Source organism: Balearica regulorum, chromosome 3 (assembly GCF_011004875.1).
Source record: "Balearica regulorum gibbericeps isolate bBalReg1 chromosome 3, bBalReg1.pri, whole genome shotgun sequence".
Lineage (NCBI taxonomy): Eukaryota > Metazoa > Chordata > Aves > Gruiformes > Gruidae > Balearica > Balearica regulorum.
In genome coordinates, this window is record NC_046186.1 from 16,678,718 (window position 1) to 16,693,565 (window position 14,848).

Below are 14,848 nucleotides of genomic sequence, written 5' to 3' on the forward strand. Positions count from 1 at the left end.
AAGGACAAGGGAAGGCAGTTTCAGAGGGACTCTTTGGAAATATTAATCCTTATTATTAATCCTTATTATTTGGAAATAATAATCCTCATTATTTTATTTCTCTGCTACAATCCCACTCCTCTGTCATATGGACTGTCATCCCCAGGTCTGGATCCAAACTCCTGACCCACCCCAACAGGCTGATCTGCTGCGGTGACCGAGCAGGAAGGGACAGAAGCGGCGATGAAAAGTAAAATCTATCTGTTCAAAAGTGAAAGCAAGCAGGGACGAAGCGAGGGGCAGGAAGGGCAGCTGGCTCCGTGCCAGCCGCATTTGCATCGTCCAGATGCTCTCTGAAACTCCTCGGCTTATGGAGCATCTCCTCCCTCCTCCCGTGACAGCAGCACAAGGGACTTCATCCTTTCCAGCAGATCGCAACCCTCTGCCTCCCCGGACAAGCAGAGAAAAAGGCTTTTTAAAGCATAATGTTTGGCAAAACAACGCCTTCCAGGTTTATTGGGGTTTATACTTTTATATAAGCTTATTCAGTTCAATATTCCCCAATGTGGGCAAAAGGGCATTTCAACCTCAGGATTTTATCAGGATTTCAGGAGGGAGCTGGGTTTGTCCCCTCCTTTGACAGTGCCCATGCTGCGCCGGTGACCGTGCAGGTGAGACTGCCCAGAAACAGGAAAGCTCCTTCAACAAAATGAAAGATGGTCAATCTGCACTTAGGAAACAACAGGGAAAAAAGATACCATGATGCATTTTTGGCTTTTACCCCTTTCAGCCTTTCATAGCTTCTCAGCAATACCAAACCGAGCTGCCAAGCAAGAGGCTGAGCTGCTTCTCCTTCCCCAAACTCCAGAGGTTTATTCATAAGCTTTGCACAAAGTCACATCCAAACCCCTGTGTCTGGTCCGGCATAAATGACATTTCTCTGCACAGTCTGTTATGCCCCATTAGGCTCGCTCACAGCCGGTGCAGAAGGCAGGTTAGTAACAGGCCAACATCGTGTGGCTACTCAGAAACTGCAAGAGCTGAGCAATAAAGCATGCAGAGACCAGGAAAAAATATAACAGGGGCTAAGCACCTCCCAGAGAGTAAAAATCTCAGGCATGCATAAAAACCTAAAAAAAAAAAAAAAAGTTAAAGGTCAACAAAAAATAAGTTGCTCTACAGCAGAGATATTTTCAACAGCTGAATTTAAGCTCGTTTTATTTGTATTCCACTTAGTCTCTGCGTCGCCTCAGCAATGTGAAAAATCCACATCCTGCTCTGTGGCTTAATGCTCAGAGACAAAAACCAGCCAGCTGCTCATTAGTTCAATGCATCGGGCTTAACGGAAAACTGTGTTGTCATTAGCACTTCTGTTTTCTAGAAAAGCTGCCAATATTTCAGCTTCAAAGCCTTATTTTTGTCCATCATATTGCAGAGTTTTCTCCGGCCCCCGACATACCTCTACTTGCTCCCAACATGCAGGGATGCTACAGCTCCCGGTCCCTGCCAGCTTCATCCCTAGGAGAGCACTGGGCTGCCCTCCAGTTAAACCACTACCTCCCAGCTGCTCCCGCTGCCTTTCCATCTTTGAATCTTCCCTGCTCCAGATATTCATCCTTGCAGTGCCAAGGGCAGAAAACACAATATTCTACTCTGCTGCAGTCAATTTGCAGAAAACAGTGGCTTGGAGCAAATAACGGATTGACCGTGGTCCTTTTTTTTCAGAGCAGAAATTGTAACACTACGTTTCCGTCCTTGGATGAAGAAGTGCCTTTGGGTCCTGTCCTTCAGTGAATCCCCTTGGCTTCATGGTGCCCACTCCAAAACCAGTCCCTGCCTCACTGGCAGCAGTCTCAGACTTCCCTGGGAGAGGGGCCGGAGGAGCAGCAGAGCCTGCTTAATGCACGAGCTGGACTTCAAGCAGAAATAAACTCAGCTTTAATCATGCACAGGGTTGGAGGACACATGGTAAAACTTCCAACTGGTAGTTAAAAGAGGTTTGAAAAGGTTTAATGCCATTTCTCCCTTTTCCTATAATACCTTTATTATTTCTGTTCCTTTAAAAATAGAGGCTCCTAGACAACAGAGAGGCAAGATGTTAACTCCATTTATTAGGTTTCATTACTTCTACTATCAATAAGATATATCCTGTTCTTTGGATGGATGCTCATTTAATATCAGCTTCAAAAGCTTGATATTCAAGTAGTCTTTGCATTCAACAAATTAGAGGTTATTTCAACCCTTCCTCCTCTTTTACATCATTTTATATCAGAAAAGTAACATGCAATGCAATGCTCTGAATACAACCCTGCATATGAGCTTTCTTAAAGGCTTCATAAAGTGTTCAACCCAAATATAACCCTGCAGTTGTTGTAACCAATTTGTTACGAATAATTAAATAACCAACATTAACATTAATTTATTAAAGCCCATCTAAAAAATCAGCTTCGATATGAATTGTGATTTCAGGTAGCTCCTCCAAAATGAAATGCCTAAATATCTCATTAATCATGACAGCAACCCCTGCTGCTGGCATCCAAGTGACATTTCATTCGATTGCTATAAAATGCTTTCATCAAATCACTTTCCGGAGGCTCAGCAGCTGATTTAGCCACAAGACCACTCGGAGGATGGCTGCTAATGGAAATCACCAGGAGTGGGTCTGGGATACTCAGGTCACTCCTGTGATTAGGGCTGTGGGGTGTTTTTTTTAACAAGCCTGTACCAGCCAAATCCTCGCTGCTGTGGGTGTAGAAGGCAAGGGAGAAGAGACATCCTTGCACCCAATGTCGCCCCGGGCAGTCAGCAGAGACCTAACTCCAACACAGCCTGTCCCTCATTTCCCATCACACCAGGGTGAAATCCAGGGAAGCGATGCCACTCGTGTTGCAGCGAGGTCCGTCCCGGCTTAGCTTGATGAGCAGAAGCCCTCAGAGCATCCGGCACTGTCATGGCAGTAACAAAAATAATCACAGGAATGCTCTTGAGGTGATCAGACAAGGAAAAGCTTGGACGTATAATTGCAGACCAGGAGACTTCACAAGCGTATCATTGCTCATGAAAGCAATGCTCAGTCATGTAAGGCTCAAAGAGAAGGAAATGTAGATGCATTTTTGTTCCAGTTTCACATCAAAATTTTTGTTAAAATTATGCAGTGCTGCTGCCTGCAATAAGCTACATCCAGGCAGGCGGCAAACCGAGATGCCAGAGAACTCCTACTCCTCTGCCCTTCTAGGCTCACCAAAATTAAGTAATAATCTCATGGCAAAAGCCCAGTAATGAGAAAAAGGTCTTTTACTGAGGCCAAGACACACATCAGTTATGCAGCACTACGGTGAGTAACTGTAGTAACTCTGAAACAGCTAAAGTAGCAATTCTGTGTTTTTACCAACAGATGGACTAGTTGTCAGCATCCAGGCCCTGAAGTATTTGAAATACTTGTAACAAAGCTCAGTACATCCTACTTTTACATGAACTCTCCGGCAACCACCAGCTACCGCGGGTAGGAGTGTTCTCCGAGCACGTAACCCAGAAAGCCAGAAGCCAGCCCAGCTTTTTCACTGCAGACCTTCTAAAGGCAATCCCCCCCCCCTCGAACTGAACTCCTGATGGGATCCTCTTATCGCATCCGTTACGGCTGCAAAAGGAGGAATGACTCCTCAGAGCTGCTCTTCCTTGTGCAAACCCCCTTGGATACTGATTTAGTGTTAATAAAAAGATGAAAATTGATGAAATGTCTGTCTGTAGGACAGAGGTGCTCTCCAGCAGAGAAAGGCAATGCACAGAGAAATAGAATAAATACTCTTTATATTACCCAAGCTATCTGCTTTGCAGGGGGAAATCTAGCACCATTTCTCTTGCAGTGCTCACTTATAAAACGGCACAAACGTGTCTGAGATCTGGTACGGTCCTGAAGCTGTAGCACAGTGCCTCTGGGACTGCAGGAGCCCAAAGCAAATGAACAGCATAGGCCAGACAGCAAATACCGCTCTAAGTTGGTGTGAAATGCAAGAACCATTCCCATAAGGGTGCAAGATTTTTTATTAAAACACTTAAAACATCACATCCGTCACTGACGCCTTCTGCCTTGGGGTGCAGAAGAAGAGACAAAAGATTTAGCCTACAGGGGTCTTGCGAGAATTGTGTTAAGAAAGGCTTTTACAGTGATGGTGGTCAAATACTGGCATAGGTTGCCCAGAGAAACTGTGAAGTCTCCATCCTTGGAGATACTGAAAACCCAACTGGACATCGTCCTGGGCACTCTGCTCTAGCTGACTCTGCTTGAGTAGAGGGGGCGGACTGGATGATTTCAAGAGGTCCCTGCTAACATCACTGTCCTGTGAAATAGCCTCAATATCCTTTTTCCTATGGCCAGGTGACGATGAGAGCCATGAGGAGGTCCTGCTCCCCTGGGGCAATTCAGCAACCGTGGTGCCTTGTTCTGAGGCTGTATTTTTTTAAAGTTTGATCCTTGTATTCAAAACTAAACCAAAACACAACACAAAAACCCATCAGTAGTTCAAATAAAAGCCTCAGTCACTAAGGATCTGTGCTGCCATAAACCCCTGGAACACACCCTGGGGGAAAAATGTTTTGGGCTCTGGTAGCACCGGGGCTCACCAACTCGGTCAACGCACAGATGTCTTTAAGAAGACTCCAGCTCCTGTGGGCCAAACTGCAAGAGGGAGACAGGTTTTTGGGCACCCCAGCTAGCAACAAATGCCTAGCGGTAAGAAAAGATCATGTAGCAAATAGGCTATAAAATGGGCTTATAACAATATTCTCTGGCCCATGCTTTGCCCAGGGCTGGTCACCAGGTCTGATCTGAACTGGGAGGGGAAATGTGCAATTACACGGGCCTGGGACAGATAATGAACTCTGGAGCAAAGAGCAGATTTTGTTACGTGTTTTAATGCCAGTATCCTAAGCAACGAGCATTGCAATAGAGAAGGCACAGGATATACAAACACGTTGCTATAGATATCTGGTCCTGCCTGGTAAACTCGTGAACTTCTTTCCTGCCCTGCGGCAAAAGCAGCGCCAACGCTTACGTACCAGCTACCGCAGCACCCGCTTCGCCTTCCCAAGCTGTAGACTTGGGGCCAAAACTAACACCTTTTGATAAAGTTCAAAGTGCAACAAGAAATATCTCCACCTCTTGAAAAGTAAATAATAGAAGCAGCAAGACAAAAGAGAAACCTCGATCAATAACGCGGCAAAAAATTCAAAGGCTGCAGGAATGCTGCGGGGTTTGATATGCGAAAGGCTGGTGTCAAGAGGAGCTGAAGCTCCTTCCTCCACTGCCTTCGGGGAAACAGAAAGAGAAACGAAACCTGACAAGCGAAGAACAAACCATACTAAATAAATAAACGGGCTTTTTAACTTTTTCACTTTCAATGACTACTCATGCTTTTATTTAAATAAGCAACATGGCTTGCTTGCGACTTATTTTCAAGTTTAATCCTTTTCAGAAGCTTATTTAAAAAAGTGGGCGAAGGGGAAGGACCACCACCTCTATCACCCACGCTTTCAGTTCCAGAAAACCCAATAATAATTCAGGTACGTACATGAACACCCTTCCGAAAGACACAGGGAATTGGTAACAGACCTCAGGCCACCTCACTTTGTGAGTTTATCCATAAACACGTACCCAGGAACTGTGTGGTCTTGAAAACTCGATCCCATGTCTGGGATGAAAACCCAATATAGATAACCACCTACCCCCAGCTTGCCAAAGATATAATTACAAAGGCTCCAATCTGGCAAATAGCTATGTGAGAGGAATATCTCCAGGCTGGCATATTAATTTCATCGAGTCAGCTGCAAGGGCTAAAACCTAAGAAATTCACTTATAGGTCTCTGGATTGCTCATGTCTATTGAAGTCACTTTACTCGGGATTATATTCCTGATTTACAGAGAAAAATCAGTTAGTCTCTGACATTAAGCATCGATGCATTAACTTGAGAATCATTTTATGTTTGCAAGATAGCTGCAGCATCTTCCCAGCCGCTGCAGTCACTGTAATCAGCCGGGGCACGCTGGTACCTGCTGCGCCTGCCAACACTGATCCCCATCACCGGGAGGTGAGCGTTCGCTGTATCGAGAGCACGGTTACAAATTAACTGCAAAGAAACACAAGAACCACAAAACATCCCCAAACATTCACAAATTGCGGCTAGTGAGAAAAAAAAACCAACCCATGAGACCTGTGTTGGGGCCAGAGAAGTGGCGGTTCCTGGGGAGCTCTCCGTAATGTTCTCCAGCTCAGGGAGGGGAGCTTATTACTGTTAAGGGCAAATATTCCCAGTGCAATAAGGAAAGCACAGAAATATTTCGAGTAGATTAGGAAATTGGGTTAATTTGGGTGGGAGCAGATTGGGCAGCAATGCAGCTTGTGATTGCAGACAGGAAAAGAAAATCATGAGTGGATTTTCCTCGTCTCCTCCCTCTGCCCTTTCCTTTTATTTTTTTTTTTAAAACGAAACCAAGGGAGAAGCAGCCAACCCTATTTTGTCTTCAGACGCTGGGCAAAGTTAGCAAGGCTTAACAAAAATAACATTACAGTTTGTTTACACAATATTACAGAGCAAGGAAAACATGTCAGCACAATGTCTTAGCGCACAAGGTCTTTTTCCGAAAAGGTTGGGTTGCACGAGGGAAAAAACCCACGTCATGTTCACTGAAGATACTATTGTGATATATAATTTTAAATAAAGCTCTGTGAGTTTAGGCCTGCAGGACAGGGAAAGGTGCCTGATGCGAACTGGGAAATCAGAGAGAACATTGTAACCTTTTAGAAAAAGGGAAGAAAAGTGACAAAAATCAGCAGAGGGCATTATATTTTGAATATAATTAAAACCACAGAATTAGCACGGTTGGGCTGTTTTGTCATTGGATTTTAAAAGTTTCATACAATGCATTTATTCAATTGATGAAGGTAAATCACAGGATAGTTCTCTACAGAATAATCACAGTCCTGGGAGAAAGGAAGGTGGATTAAATTTCAGAAGAATTAGCCAAAATCTGTATCAAGAGCCAGCCAACAGCACCCGAGCAAACCCCAGAGCATCAGAGACGTTCACGTGGAGAAGATGGAGAGTTTGGGGACGATGACACTTGCTAAAAAGACAGTGACAGATGATAATCAGCCCTCAGAGGCTGATCTGCAAGACCATCTTCACTGCTAATGATGCCTAAATGAAAAAAAAATAGAGAGATCTGAGTCCTTCCCCAGGTGCAGGTACTGTGCTGAGACAGGGAGGTTGGAGGAATCAAGGGGATGTCAGGGTAGCTACTCTGAAACAGGGAAGAGGAGAGAGGTGGGTTTTTTCCAAAGAGTGGAAAGAAACTATTTTTTAAAGAAAAAAGTATTACTTAGCAGAGGGATGCTCAGTAAAAAGATGCTCAAAAATATGGTTTTGGAGATATGCCAACTAGCTACCTTTAACAAAAATTCAACCAACAGTTATTTAGATGCTTAATTAAAAATACTGAAACACTGAGTGGGAAAAAAAATAAACCAAAAGAGAAAGATTCTTTGTCACTAATATTTTCATCCACCAAATACAGAGCTATTTCTACCAGTACCCAATTTTTTGTTCCAAAAATCTCAAATCTAATATAAATGCATCCATTCATTTTATTAATCTAGCTTTCTAAAAAAGTTTTTTTGTAAACCAAAATTCTTCTCAAAACACTGTTCTCTTTCCCCTTCAGTGGCAACCACTAATAATAGTAATCTAATTGTTTCACACCTTTATTTTCCTGTTTGTTCAATGAAAGAAATGCTGAAGTTAAAAATCTAAAAGCAAACCAAGAGTTTAACTTCTTTTTTTCTTGCAGAGGTATAAAAACCCTGTGAAATAAAAACTCTGTAAAATAACCACACAAAACCAGCATCCCATCCGAAAAGAAGGAAACTGGTTCTTCTGTTGGATGCAGCAATTCAGGCAGCAGAAGACCAAATCTTCTGCTGTTAGGAATCAGCCCAAGCTCTACACAAGCTGAAGATATTGCTCAAGTCTTGGTGCATGTGACTGTACCAGCCTCACCAGGATTTTTTTAAAATTATTTTTAAAGTCAAGGAGCCAAAAGTGCAGAGACTACTATCACGTGCAGGAAATCCATGTCCTCAGCACACATCTTGGACAAGAGCATCACATGAGGAACGCGATGCAAGGTTCATGCTCAGGTTAGTATCAGGGCAACCACAAGTCTTCAGGCTTTGACAACGCAACGCCAAAACCTTCTATTGAATTATAGCAAAATCTATGCTGGGATGTGGACACCCTTCTGCGGCAACATCCTGCTGTCCTCCTGGGATGGCAGGGTCTGCCCAGGCAGACTGCCCGGGCTGGTGGCTGCCCATGGGCAATGTGTGCAAGGGCACACGTGGGTGTTTGCCCAGGGCACTGCCTCGGTGATCTGAACTCCAGTCCCGATGGTTGCAGGGATGAGTCGAGCGTTGGTGTTCCTCTTAGGTGGATCCTGAACACAAAGTGCTATTTTCTATACTCGTTGCAGAGATGAGAAGGACATCCTTGCTTATCAGCAGTGATATGACAGACCATATCTCTGGCCATGCATGATGCTCAGTGATACAAGTAGTACCCTCTCTTCAGCTGCCATCACCAAAAATGGGAGAAATGCTCCATTAAACAGGAGACATTGTATTATATTGTGACTAGTTCCTACAAAAACAGTACAACAACGGGCAACACGTCTTCACTCAGCTGTCAGGGGCTGCACTTGCTGGACTTTCCCAGTAGCTGAGTCCAAGGCAAGCAGAGGCTGACGCAGCAGCACGGCAGGACACCTCCAGTCCCAGCCCACGCGCTAAATAGTCACAACTTTCATTAATGCTGAACACTCGACAATATGATTTGCTTTTAAGTGCGTTTGCTATAAATTATGCAGAAGAGCAATATGACTGTCTGTCTCAGAGAAAGGGAGCACTCCATATCAGAGGAGACAGCTGAAGACCCCCTGACCCAGACACACAATGACATTTTTAGGGGCACTAAGAACAGCCCTATGAAAATCCTTTCTCTCCTCTGGCATTTCTGTACAGCATTCAACACCCGAATGCAAATCATCTCGGAAAGAAACCATGCAATCTGCACTCAAGACATCACTTTTTTCATTAACCTCCACCACAGGGCTCCATCCCCAGCAATATCCACACCAAATGTGCTTTCCTGAGCGCTGCGGGTGAGGGCTGCCTGGAGCTGAGTCTCTGTCAGCAAGCTGCGTAAGACAGCAAATGGAAAATCAAATCACGCTGAATTTTATATTTGTATCTAAGTGATGCCAGTCGTGGCCAAATGGGTGTATTTTCCTCCCTAGCTCGGTATGGTAACAGGAAGGAGATGTGATGGTTTTGAAGCAGGAAGCACCCCAACAGGCGTGGGATGAGAAGAGCTGACCTCCACCTGAGACCACACGCGGGGCACATCCTGTCCCGCCACCTCGGTGCCACGTTGGTGAAGGTCTCGACTGGAAAAACAGGAAATAAGTGTCTTCTCTCAACAGCGATGTTTAAGGTGGGCATTCATGGAGGGAGAAGGGGACAAGGCAGAAAACCTACTCCTGATATCACCTTAAGGTCTCTCTTTCAGATGGCACTATCTTCATGAACTTTGTTTTAGCAAAGGAAAAAAAAAAAAAAAAAAAAAAAAAGGCATGTAATCAGTAAGGTTTTAACATATCAGGCCATGGACAGACAAGCTCTTCTGCATCTGGACATGCCAGGATACTGACCTCAGCCACTTTTTGATCTTTTCATTTATCATCATTACTAGTCAGCTCCACTTCTAACAGGGCTACAGAAAATCCTACTAAACCCAACACTTTCACCAACTTCTGCATCTTTCTCAAACCAAGATCCATGCTGGCCACCAGGCTGTCTTTCTTTTTTTAAAATCTCCCCCAAAGATGACATCTCTATTTTCCTGGAAATTTTCAGCAACATTTCTGTGGAAGAAGAAAGTATCCTGTGTGAGAAACCATGTCAACAAGATCTTTCCGTAAGTGCAACATTTGTGTAACGTCAACACAATAATTTATCATTTTTTTTTCCTCTTGAGAGGAACAGGAAAAAAGTGTTTGAAGGACACGGCAGTGGTTGAAAGGAGGGCTGCGCTGGTGGAGGATGGTGAACTCATTAGAAGTTTCTGAAGCGATGCCTTCTCTTGGGGTGTGCAGACATCATCTTTCAGCACACAACAACGAGGCCACTTCCCTTGGCCTTGAAGCCTGATAACAGCTTTTTGTTGGCAGTGCCCACGTTGAAAAGGGAAGGCCAGCGAACGTACCACCTTCAGGGTCAGGGGAATGAGCTGCGAAACTGGTGTAGATGTTTGGAGTCACATTTGCATCGGGCAAGAGGTTCCTGACAGAGGAAGGTGAAGCTTTATCTGGTCAGCTGAGGGCAGTCTGGACCACAGAGGCACGAGGTAGATCCTCCAGCTGATGCTCTGCCGTGGCTGAGCCTCCCATTCAGTCTCTTCTCTCTCCCCTCTGCATCATCCTGCAGCTGGACTTTCCTGAGATATATCCAGCACAACAGAAATAGTCCCACATTTTTCCCCCCCTCAATGCTCTGAAAAGAGTAAGCAGTACCTTAAAAGCATTTCAGGCCTCAAATTCTTGTGGTTAACATTTTTTTCAGCTTCTTGACCCTCTGTCACAGAGATCATGACTTGTCAGAGTTATTTTGAGACCTCCCTTGTGTTTCACAACTAAAACGCAGCAGCAAGCATCAATCAGGCTCCCAGAGGAAGGTTGACCCCCATATTTCCTCTTTGCAACACCAGCATTTCCAACTGCAGGAGAGGTGGTGGGGCAGGGCAGACAGATGGGCATTTATGTATCCCATAGACCAGCCCAGGACAGCGTTCTTTGGCATTTTGGTGCCAAAACCTTCTGTTTTAGAAAAGGAGAGGAGCCGCAGCTGAGGATGACCCCACTGAACAACGGCACATGGCCCCGGCATACTGGGTTTTGGAGCGACTCCAAGCAGGGTGGGACTGTAAGGAAGCAGACAAAAGCTTTGGATAGAGATCTACGGGGAGGAAGCGCTTCCTACTTCCTATACTCCACAGAAAGGACGAGGGCTTTAAATAACCCTCCTCCCGAGCCCTGCTGAAGACCAAAAGCGTTGCCACTGGAATAAAGTCCTATCTGGCTGGGACCCGGCTGAAGACCAGGGGTCTGACATGGGATGTGGCCACCCCGCTGTGGTTCCGACCACGTTGGTGGGAAGGGGAAGGCTGGGCTGCCCACAGTCCCATTATAACTGGCATCATCCAGATTAAAAAGCCTGTGGAAAGCCCGGGACAGGGCGCTCAGCTCCCCCACCAAAGGTGCAGACCAGACTTGCCCCCCAAGAACATCCTTTGCTGAAAAAGGAACTCAAGAAGCTACATTTACACTTTGCAATGCCATCTCGACATTACATTATTTCTCAGGCCCATTTACCTTTTAACCCTTCCTTGTTTGTCCTGTAGGGATGCAGCAGCCCCTTTATTCTGATGGATGGAGACACTCAACCTGCTCCATCCCTCCGTCCCAGCTCCTTCCCTCCCATCCCACCTCTGCGGCCACACCAGACCTTTGCCCCTTGCCTCCCTTCTTCCTGTCGCATGGCCCCACATGTAGACCATGCGCACTGGAGCCAGGATAACCTGTAGGTTGGGCAACAGTACTGATCAGCAAATAACTGGCATTGACCAAAAAATCCCCACTCCTAATGAATACCGATCAAATGTTTACTTTCCTTGCATTTAACAGAATCAGACCTTAAACACAGTAATACATATTTGCACACCACTCAGATCTTGCCTCTGTAGAGTACTGCATCAGTTATCTTATTTGTCTATTTTAATGTACATATTCAGTTGTCACACCTTTCATCTGCTCTTCTCTGCCCTGAACGTCGGCCTGTGGGAGGAAGCCTATATGTCGTTTTTCAACCCATCCTTAGTGTGCTGGAGCCTATTAACCCAACAGAAGACCTGTGCTGTGCCAAAGTTGTTTAAATCTACATCTCAGATATTTTCAATACCTGGAAGATTTAATAACAGAAAATAAGGGAGACAAGAAAGACAACCACAGGTTTGGAAAGTATCAGGCTAGACAGAGTAAGAAGCAATGTGGAAAAAATACACTCCAAATTATATTCTCAAAGCAAAAACGAAGATATAGGCAGGTCAGAAAGAACAGAGTTGTGCCACATTTCTGCTACAGTCTCTGGTAAGAAATGGTATTGCTTTGAAACAGGATTGAATAAACAAACTTCACCTTCCTGGAGGAAAAAATTAGTTCATGAATGGCTTTGCACAAAGCAATTACCCACCGGTTTGGAACAGACGTCTGCGGTTTTGACCTGCCGAGATAGCCATCGAAACTGTGCTCGGTCCAAAACTGGGAGAGTTAAGGTTATCAGCTCCTCCCTGGTTTTACAAGGGAGTGAAAGAGTCAAAACTATTTCTTAAAACAATTATCTTGCAGCTTCTGGGTTCACTGGACAACAAATTGCACTCAGTAAAAGTACCGTTGTTATAAAACTCTACTAATTCAAATGATGACAATACGGTGAGCACTCAGCTGAGAAGATGGCTTTGTTGGGCTGAAATTAGACAAAGTGCAGTAAGAAACAGCCTGCAGAGACGCCGAATTCGCAGCCAGGGGTGAGAGGGGCAGACCTGCCGAGTGCCAGCCCTGGAGAGGCGGCATACCCACCGCGGGCATGCACTGAAGCGAAGACACTGAGTGCCACCGTTCCTGCAAATTCAGTTCAGCCATTAGAGGTTATTTCTCTTTTTCTTGTTGCTTCCAAATCATCTCAGTGTCCCATAAGTTTCCATTACTCAGGTTCATCCTAATGGCTTCCGTACAGAACTATGCCAGGGTGGATGTATCTCAATATATTTGCACTTTAATGCAGTCAATACTCATTATTTTCAATATTCCTGAAGATGAGCTGCTCCTCTTGGAAATACGGCCATGCTGAGGCCCTTAAAGCATCACACAGATGTGTGTTTGGATGTTTAGGTACGTGTTAGGGGAGCTCACGCCCAACAACAGCTCATCTGTCACTCCAGGGTACAAGTGGCACTGGAAGGCCCTGGCTGTCCCCCTGCATTGCACATTTTTCCTGCTTCTTGCTGAGACACAACGGGCACTTGTGCATAAACCTAGGCAAGGTCTACCCTGCTTCATAAAGCCAAGACCAAACTAATGGTGCTGGCAATTCCCCTCACTCTGCTGAGGTAACAGTGGGGATTCACCAGGGGAAGGGACCATCCAGCTCACCAGGTTCAGCCCCTGCTACAGCAGATATAGCATCACTCATTGACTTTCTGCTTGAGCTTCATCCTAAAAGCCAGCCAGGCTTTGCTCCCATCACCCCAGTCACAGGCCTGATTCCTCTAACAGCTCAAAATCATCTTCTAACTTCCAGCCCAAAGGCGTTCACTGCTGGTTACAGCATTTGCTCTGGTCCCAACACAACCTTCTCTAGAATTTTCCCTCTGCTACACACAGGTATAGAGATCCATCACTCTCACAAAGCCTTGGCTATCCCGGCTTCACTGAGCAGGTTATTCTCACCGCCTCTCAGACACACATTTTCCTTTCCCTGCGTGGCAGAAATCCTCCTCTGCACTTAGAGCAGTGACAGCCTCCTGACTCCTGGCCACTGGGACCACCCTGCACCATCTTGGACGAGGTCTCACCCGTGCCTGCGCAGTGACACCGAGTTTCCTTATCTGCACTGGGAACACATCCAAGAGGGGGATTTGTCTTTTCACCTTAGTGCCCTGGGTCAATCTGTGTTCAGCTGTGCCTGGGCTCTTCTCTGCGTGTCCTGACGAGCAGCTTCTCCTCCCTCCAGACACAGACTCCCCCTGCATTTCTTGCCTTTTCTGTGACTTCCATCTCCAGGGTTAACCAGCTCTCTCAGAACCACGTCCTTATCTTCTTTCACGTTAATGACAAAAAGCAATGTCGTGGCATCAGATATCTGATCTGCGCACTTCCAAACGTGGAGCTTCAAAACCCATCCGCTGATAAGTTCTAATGGAAGAGATGTGAAGCTCAGTGGAAAAACAACATTAAGAAATAAGTGATCCAACACGTTACCGGAACATCTCTGCATATAAAACCTAGTGGTGAACGTCACACAAGGATTTGCTAGTTTCTTCTCCAGCTATAAGTGTTGGACAACCGAGGAGGACCACTTCTACTGCCCATCCAGTGGGAGAGCAGGGAATAACGGCGTATTTGTTTTATAAACAAAGCAGCAGGCTTGTACAAAACCAACAACCAAACAAATCTAACCACAGCCTTAACTAGGGGAGACCACAATCACTCTTTATTTGCTATTTATTCAATAGTATCTGTGTACTAGAAAACATTTTCAGCAAGTGCAGCTTCTCACACACATATATTTGTATTTTATCCATAATCTAGCTGTTGAGCTTTTTTCCTCCTAAAGGAGGAGATTCAGATCTGGCATATCAGAGGAAGAGCTGTAACAAACAGAAAGGCCATTACGCAGTTTGCTCTGAAAATAAAAAAAACAACTCCCCCTTAACTAGAGTACGGAGAACGGTGACTGAAAATACCCCTGAGTGCTACCAGCAGGTTGCAGCCCCCTTGGAGCCTGGGGGGCCTCAGGATCTGCCGTAGGAGCAGGGGAAGCAGTTCAGCAAAGATGTGTTCGTGCATGCTTACAGACACACAGTGCTTGCAGTAAATGAGAGATTTGCCACTGAGAAAAGCACTTTTTTTTTTTTTTTTTTTTTACATCAAGAGAAGCATGTCCTTTGCTGCTTTAGCTCCCCAGGGCGTGACTGCTGCGGTCTG

The 14,848-nt window shown here is 45.3% G+C and overlaps 1 protein-coding gene across 3 annotated transcripts in view; it reads right to left on the minus strand.

The window, feature by feature from the left end:
* The window catches only part of HPCAL1 (hippocalcin like 1), a 67,082-nt gene that overhangs the window by 5,765 nt on the left and 46,469 nt on the right, over positions 1-14,848 (minus strand). The window lies entirely within an intron of this gene.